This window comes from Pezoporus wallicus, unplaced genomic scaffold (genome assembly GCF_028554395.1).
Source record: "Pezoporus wallicus isolate ANWC-B61680 ecotype Strahan unplaced genomic scaffold, APGP_CSIRO_Pwel_v1 contig_7293, whole genome shotgun sequence".
Classification (NCBI taxonomy): Eukaryota; Metazoa; Chordata; class Aves; order Psittaciformes; family Psittacidae; genus Pezoporus; species Pezoporus wallicus.
In genome coordinates, this window is record NW_026637242.1 from 2,067,103 (window position 1) to 2,075,468 (window position 8,366).

The following is an 8,366-nucleotide window of genomic DNA, read 5'->3' on the forward strand; positions in this document are numbered from 1 at the left end:
TGTGGGGCAGGCCACAAAATTGCAAGTACTTGAAGCCTGGAATATGTAAACAAAGGCTTGTAAGTGCTGCAGGGTCTCAGCATGTACGTGTCTCTTGGTGAAAGAGGCAAAGCTGAGCACAATGGCAATGGCTGTCAGTAGCATTTGCAAACCTTTACTGTTCTGAAAATATGCGAGGTTTCTTGCTTCTGAGCCAGGAGCCCCCAGACCAGTTCCCCTCTCCCTGTCTTACATAAATATGTTTTCAGTGAAACGCTCTCCATCCTTGAAGTTCATGCACTGGGCTGAAGGAGCAATAATACCCAGATCTAGATCTGTTCTAGCAAGTGCTCTGCTTAGGCTCCACTCCTCTGTTACTCATCCCTATCTGAAGCAGCCTTGTCACACTCTCAGTTTCTACATTTTTTCTTTATTGTCTGCAATTCCCCAGGCACACACTGTTGTCTGGGTACATATCTCATGTTTACAACAACGACACGCATGCTGCACAGAAATCCTACTGTCTCAGGACACAGCACTGCCTCCAAGTGCCTTCTGGGCTGCAGAAATATTTTTGGCCACTAGACTTGTGGGATCTTCACACTGCTCTGAGCAGGTCTGAACATTTGCTCCCTGTGCCATCACTGCCAAAGCCAGCAGGAAGCAATATGCTATACTTCCTTCAGCTCCCTGGCAGAATCAGGTTGCACACAGTATGAGTGCCCTTGTGTTGTGGAATATCCTCAAGGATGCTTTCATGGTTTGTAGTGAGGTGGGGGCTTTTGAGGTGGTGTTGCCTCTCTTTCCTGTGTTTCCTTAATTCCAAACTGTGAATTAAAAGCCTGAGAAAGCAATAGCATTGCCTCAAAACTCCCCTGTATGGGCACTGAACTGTGCTAAATTACTCTCAAGAAGGTGCTGGGAGACTGTTGGGATGGGGCAGGAGGCACGGCTAATGGCCAAGAAGAAACCCAGATTTTCAGGCAAAAGCCACGGAGCTAAGCATCCCTTGCAAGGCTGATTTAGAAAACAGATCTTCACACGGTGGTACCATTGCCCCTGCAGTGCCTTTCGCTGTGATAGTCCCTTCCCTGCATACACATGCAATGGATGTAGTTGGTTAAATCATAGGCCAGCCAGTGCACCTGCAGGGAAGCAGTGTAAATCCCACACCCTTAATTGCCCTTAACAAATGTTGGCTAGGAGGCTGCCATCATGCCTGGAGATGAGCACCGGTACTGTCTGCCAAGGGGAAGAGCATGGAACACCTGCTTCAACATGGGAACAAATCGGCTCTTCACTAATTAAATCAGATAGAAACAAATAATGTTGTGATAACAAGAAAGAAAATGTGAATCCAGATTATTAATATCAAAACATATCCAAACAGCTGAGACACAAAACTTTTCCACCAAAAAGTGCCTACCTCCCCTCCCTTTCTCCGATTTTGTTTTGAAACTTCTCACTGCCTCCTGTTAGTAAATGGGAAGCTTTCTACCTCCAGCTCCTCAACACATCCAAAATGTGGGGTTCTTTTCCCCCTTTCTAAGCAGGAGTGAGTGCCAGCATGCCTGCACTGTGCAAGGGAACCTGAGGCATGGGAGTTAAGGGAGGGCTGAGTGCCACAGCCATGGCAGCTCGGAGGCCGCACTGCCCTCACCCATTTCACCGCAAAGTGGCATGGGCTGTCTATCATCACCTCAGACTGTCCTCACAGCAATGGTACCTTGGTACCTCCCCTGTGCGAGGCACAGAACAGTCATACTGACCTGCAGCAAAGCCTCCAGACAAGGCTGGATCACCCAGGACCTTGCTTCGCTGCTCTCAAGTGAGCTGTCCCCAGCACCACTCAGGGGTCTGCCCAAACCTGGATTCACCAACTGGTTGGTTGCTGTTACAGAAATAGAAAGTTCTAATAGCCCCCAATTCCTGTTTATCAGCAGGGCCAGGGAAGTGGTGGATTTCTGCTTATGGGGCAGCAGGGGTGGCCACCCACTTTGTGGAGCCAGAGGCAGAGGAGGGATAGTTTCCCCACTAGTTTTACCCAGGGCTACAGTGTCCTGCAGCCATCCTGCTTCTGAGCCCAGCTCCCTTCTCCCCAGACTGAAACCTCTCCAACCCATCAGCATCTGGCAAATCCAGCTAGGCAACCTTAGGCCAGTGATGTCTCCCCACGACACTGCGCTGATGCTCATCCTGGGCATAGTGCTGAGGGAGATGGTAGGAAGCTGAGCTGGCAACGGCTAACCCTTGAGCATTGATGGTGCCGGCTGAACTGGGTATTTCTTGTCCTAAGTAGGAGCAGCAGACTTGATACTCCACCAGGGGATTTACTATACAACAATGATTTTGTCAGGGATATCACAGAGGCTGTCTTTGGAGAAAGCATGATGTGCCTGACATCTTTGCAGTTCATTTGGAGCAGTAGACACCTTCTTATGCTGGGTTGTGCTTTTCCTCCTCTTCCCTCCATGTCTCTGGCCTTTTCTGTGAAGGAAAACAGCAGTTCAACCAGTTGTCTTCTTGAGAAGTGACAGCATGCACTCACAGAAGAGGATGAGGGTGAAGGTGCTTGTTCTCACTTGTGACAGTTCAGTAGGATCATGCTGCTCTGCACATCCAGCATCCCTGCAGGATGGTGTTCTGAAATGTATTGTTCCAGTGTCAGAGCCAACTGCAGCTACAGAGAAATGAAAACTCATACATGCATAATCTTTGCGGGCGCCATCAGTAGTATGAGGCAAACCAGCTTTGAAAACACTAACTCATGTTCCAGCCACTCCCAATACTGGAAACATCAACAATGAGAAATCGTATCTTTCAATGAACCTTGATTTTTTTTTTTCGGTATAAAGCTAGGCAAAAATTTGTTGTGTTACAAATGTCTGTGTATCTTTGCCATCTATTCATCCTCCCTATACTTTTTAACCTGAGTTACTTTGTCTCCTTGTTTGAAATACTTGAGGACTCTCACTTCCCAGTGAATGCAGAATCAAAGGCTGCAACAGAGACAGCTTGTCCCAGGGAAGAGGGTACAAAAATATATTTTCTTGTTAACACCTGTACTACTTAGAATTTAAGTTTCCAGTTGTCTTGGTCTTGTGTGACTGCTGCTTTATATGACTCAATATCAGCAGAGGGGTAAGAAAGGCAACTCTTAGTTAACCATTAAGCTTAGAAATGAAAGAGATAAGTTTAATGCACAGCCTTGTCTCACACAAGACTCTGCCATAATGCTGACCATGTCGTTTAGACTTAGCAATCACTTGGATCCGTAAGTGGAAAGACTGTCTGATTTTCAAATTATGTATATATGCACAGAGACAGGAGACTACAAACTAGAAATAGCAATGTGCTTTTCAGCACAGCACAACTTTACTGAGTTTGAAAAATTTTTCAGACTATCCTTCTGGTTTTAGATCCTTAGTACCTCCCATGCAGCGCATACCCAACTGACTCCATAATAGTCCTCCATATGAGGTTTTTAGGCAATTCTTTCAATATTTTCTTTTGTAGTCCAAATTTCCAAAGCTCCAACCCTAATACTGAATAGGTTTTTAAATGCCTTTGAAGATATGTTCTTCAGTGTCCCCCAGATACAACAGGATTAACAACAGCTCCATGTCTTCTCTACATGCTTCCGCTACAAATAATACACTAGAGTCTTGACTGGGACCTTCACACAGATGATTGATAGATTATCCATCTCTCTTGGGAAGTCAGTCTTTTTTCATAGTGACACCCAAGGCTCAGTATGTTTTCATCCATGCAGTCATACCTGCTCATCCCAAAAACCCCAGGTGAGTGGTCCAGTGAAGCAGAGCGTCTCTCAGAGAAGAAAGGGGAGGAAAGAAGGGACCAAAACACCTAACACCTAACCCAAGGAACTTCTGACTTGCTGTTCCTTCATTGCACCTCCAAGCAACATGGCTTCATAACAGAGTGCACCTTTCTCCTTTCAATTGGCCTTCACTTTTCTAGTATCCTCTAGGACTGCATGAGTGGTAACAACTCATTTGTTCAGTGTGGGTTTACGAATCAGCCTTCTTTTACTGGCTTGACATACATGAAGTCTGACATTTCAGTACTTCTAGGAACCCCCTGCATCTTCTTACACTGCAGCTTTGAATTTGCTAAACAGCAAACAGATTCAAAATGCCCTGTACAACATAAGTGGAGGCAGGTATTGTCAGTAAGCATCCCTTGGAGAAGGGAAAACAAGAAAGCAACCCTTTAAGTGGTGTTTATCAGGGAAAGGATCCCATCAGCTCTGATTTGAGTAGGTCTTATTAGGAGCAGTTGCAGTTTTGAATCACTGACCAGGAAGCAGGGGGATGATCAGGTTTGATTTGTCACCCACTCTCGGTGACCCACTGGGGGTGTGCAACAGGTCACCAGAAAGAGACCCATCTGCCCCCACAGCTACATGTCACACACCATTCTTGCTGTTGGAAATGTCTGTTTCCTTGCCAGGACCCAAGAGGGTTCCCAAAGAACATCTGAGCTCTAGCTCACCTGCTATTTCCAGCAACACGTCATTCCCACTAGAAAGGCAGTAGTTACCCATGAATGTTCAGGAAGTAGGAAAAGATCCTCTTCCAGATCTTTATTTTATGCTCAGACTTACAAGTTTCTGGATAGGGAGCACTGGAAAATATGGACAAAACTGGGAGTAGTGCCATTTGCGTTCTACAGTCACTGAAATGAGCAAAATTAAGCTTTCAGTAAAAATAACCTTTCTACTACTCACATCAGAAATGCCTCAATTTTTTTCTCTGGGAAAATTTCACCTTTTCAATGGATCCATTTAACACCAGCAAGAGAGAATTCATGTCTTCTCCCCACTGAGATCTGGGAACTTTCACTAGACCAATCCACGAAACTAGTGTGACTGGACCTCCCTCCCTTCTTCCGCATAAGCTATTTGAAGAACTGATTTCAGTAGCAAAGGTATTTCTGTAGAAATGTTGCTGCTTGCACATGCTCTAGGAAAAAAAAAAAAAAGAGGACTTGCTTTTTCATCAGATTGTTGGCTACAAAGAATCTAACCTGTTCTAGTGCAAGGTTTGTGTCTTCAATTTGGGTATCAGCTGCTGACTGCCTTGATTAGAGAATCTCCAAGTCTCTGCTGACTATTGCTCCAGTTAATGAACTGTCCCGCAGCCTCAAAGCATCATTCTCAGCCTAAGAGGGATGGCCATCATGACTGTCTTAATCTTCATGTGGCAAAGAGCTGTGAAACATATGCCACATACCTCAGAAAGCCAAGGGGCCATAAGCGAGCTGGGAGTCATTCCTAGATACAGCATTACAATGGGCTTCCCAAGGGGATGAGGGAAAGAGGTTGGGCTGGTTGGACAGACACTTGTGTCTCATGGTGATCCAGCATTGTCAATTTCTTTTGCCCTGCTGACTTACCTCCTTTCAGACCTTACAGTTCAAATCACTAAGCAGCCCTCCCATCAGCTGTGGTCATCAGGTATAACTCCAGCCTGAAGGCCATGGCTGCACTGCAGCCCTCACAGAATGATTTCTGCCACAGCATGGCTGTGCAGAAACCTGCAGTCCCTGCTGGTTTCTAGTATGTTCACAGAGAACAACTGGCATTTTGGTATCCTTTCCTGAAGGGCATATGTCTGGCAATGATTTGCCTCCTTTGGAAGTAAGAGCAGTTGGTCAAATGCTAGACTCAGATGTGTTGACTACAATGTTCCATGACTTCAGAGACAGCTGTGTCACTACAAAGCACAGAATTTGGGTTTAAGCTTTCCAATCCCCCTACAAAGCTAAGATTTGAAGAAAAAAAGTGTGCTGGAAAGCAAGGGAAGTGATTTCACTAGTTGTTGAATGAGTCCTCAAACCTTCAGCTGTTGAAGGGAAAGCACTGAACTTGAAATAACAGTGCACCTCTATTCCAAAGATGACTCTCTAGTAATGTATAGAAGACATAAAGAGTAGCCCTAACCCATGGTCTTCTGTGTTGAAAGATTTTTCTCCATCCCCAAAACCCCTAGCACTATATGCTAAACTATGTGACTGTGACGTGTGAGTTGCCCTAAGCTAGAACTTGCACGGTGTCATGGAGGAGCCCATGAGTGGGATCCCCACAGCTCTTCTGTACATCTGAAATCTTGTCTTAATGCTCTGGGACAGTTGACAAAAGTTTCAGATAACATTTCAGAGCATAGACTCCTAGAGGAGTTTCAGAACCATTCCATGCCAAAGCTCTCTTGTGAGATTACTTATGCCTTCAGAAGTCTAAATGCAGCTCCTAAACTCACTGCTCAAACAACCCCCCTCAGTCAGTGAAATTAGGGAGCTTAGTACTACCAGGTGACTTCTATGTTTCTCTCATGAATGTCAGCATTTGTCTGTTAGGATTTTGCTGTTTCCTTTCTTTTTCACCTCTCGTGCTTACTTCTTCAGTGTTTGTGGCTGACTTTTTAAAGTAGAAGGCATTCAACTTGTCTCTGAGGACAGTGGGTGTATCAGCTTTCTAAGCTTTTTAATCTTGTTTTCTCCTCCTGACCTGTTGAGTTGAGGGAGTGAGACAGCAGCTTGGTAAGTATGTGGCAGCCAGCCAAGATTAACCCACCACACCATGGATGGTAATGCCTGTGATAACAACAGGTCTTCCTCCATATTGACATACATGGAGACACACGTGAGGTTAGGTGAGAGACTTGGTCCTGACACAACTGTGTAAAAAATTGGGTTGTAGTTATGTGACAGAAGTAGAGTGGAGGTATTTATAGCTTTTCTTGGGTTTTTACCTAGGTTTTGCTCTTGAAGGAAAATGAAATTACTAATTCAGGATTGTTGAAATTACTTTTCTGCTTTTTGTTACCCATGTTTCATATACCGGTAATGCTTTCTTCTGTGCATGTACAAAAAATTTTTATTCTGATTGACTGCACTAATACTCAAAGAAAATTATTATTTGATGAAAGATAAATATCAGCTTCTTAAATGCTTCAGCGACAGCAGTTTTTCCTCTTCTCATTTGGGTGCTGGCAAAATAGGAAAAGTCAATGCGTATTTGACATTTTTCCCAAAAGATGTACCCACGTCTGTTTTTGTTAAGAATGCTCAGTTTCAATCATTCATACTTCTTTTAAGAAAGCAGTATGAATTGTCCATCAATGAGCTACACACGTGCTGTAGTGAGTAGTAAGTACAAATACATTATTCAGATTCTGAATATGAAATTACTATTTATGTCATCCAGTTCATTCTTGCAGAATTGCGGGGGCATTTGACTAACCACTTGCATATAAAAATGTACGTTTTTTGCTTGAGCAATTGAGAGTTTATATTTAAAAAATAAAACAGCCCTCCAAATGGTGTTAACAACATATTCTGAGCTCTAGACTTACTATTGTTCAGACTGTAGAAACTGAATGCTATACCCCCTGTTTAAGTAAAACTTCCACTGAAGTTTGAGTAGTGAATGTGTCTCAGACAATTTTTTTGTTTTAGTGGTAAGATGTATCATTTATTTTGATAGGGCTGTGTCTACATACCGGTTATAGTTGGTGGCAAAGCAAAATTTCCATTTCTCTAAATTTTCAATGTTTTCTCCAAAATCTTTTCCCAAATTATGACATCAACATCATTCCCATAGTATTTGAAAAATGAAATTTTGGAGATATTAAGCTAATTTTTAGCAGTTCTAACACTTTCAAACAGAAACTTCCTATCAGGCTTTAGAAAAGCTGGCACATTTCTGTAAATACTGACTAGTTTAATCAGTGTCTTCCTACAGAGTATCTCATAGGAAAATATTTTTGTCTCAAAATATTACCACACTTTTGTTCAAGAGTTCAGTGGTGGTCCTCCACAGTGAGGGATGAAAATCCCTTTCCCTCATATTCAGTGGGTCACATTTAATAAACCCTTTAAGGTTATCCAATAGTAATAATAATTTTTAAAATGTAAGCAATTGCATGAAGTCAAGCACCAAAGAGCAAGTTCTTCATGTGACTTAAAAAAGACCATGGAAGATTCACAGTAAAGTTTTATTTCTATTGGCATAGACATCAATTTGGCTTATAGGCTGCTTGCTTAAGTTGGGTTTATAATGGCTTTGCTGCAGGATATGAAAGTGAGGGACTCAAACAGCACACATACAGCTGAACATACCTCTACATATTGACAATACCAGGGTCGCAGAGGTTGCCAGAGCAGTAGCCTAAAGGTTCAAGGGCAGATCTAAACTGTGACCAACACTGTTAATCGCAGTGCTCCTAAGGCAGAGATGTTGCAACCGATGGGAGGGGGAGATGGTGAAGAACTTGGCAAGACTTCAGCCTGCTCTTAGCCCAGTTAAGGACAAAGAGTTTCCACAGTCCAGTGGTTTTCTCAAGTGTCAGGCTAGGGTTTCTTAT

The 8,366-nt window shown here is 43.4% G+C and overlaps 1 long non-coding RNA gene across 1 annotated transcript; it reads right to left on the reverse strand.

Moving 5' to 3' along the window:
* Positions 1–3,544: 3,544 nt before the first annotated feature.
* On the reverse strand, positions 3,545–5,614 carry LOC130596590 (uncharacterized). Its single transcript, XR_008971566.1, has 3 exons — positions 5,415–5,614; positions 4,495–4,677; positions 3,545–3,622 (listed from the first exon to the last, which is right to left on the reverse strand). It is a non-coding gene; the product is annotated as an uncharacterized LOC130596590 (long non-coding RNA).
* Between the last annotated feature and the right edge of the window lie 2,752 nt (positions 5,615–8,366).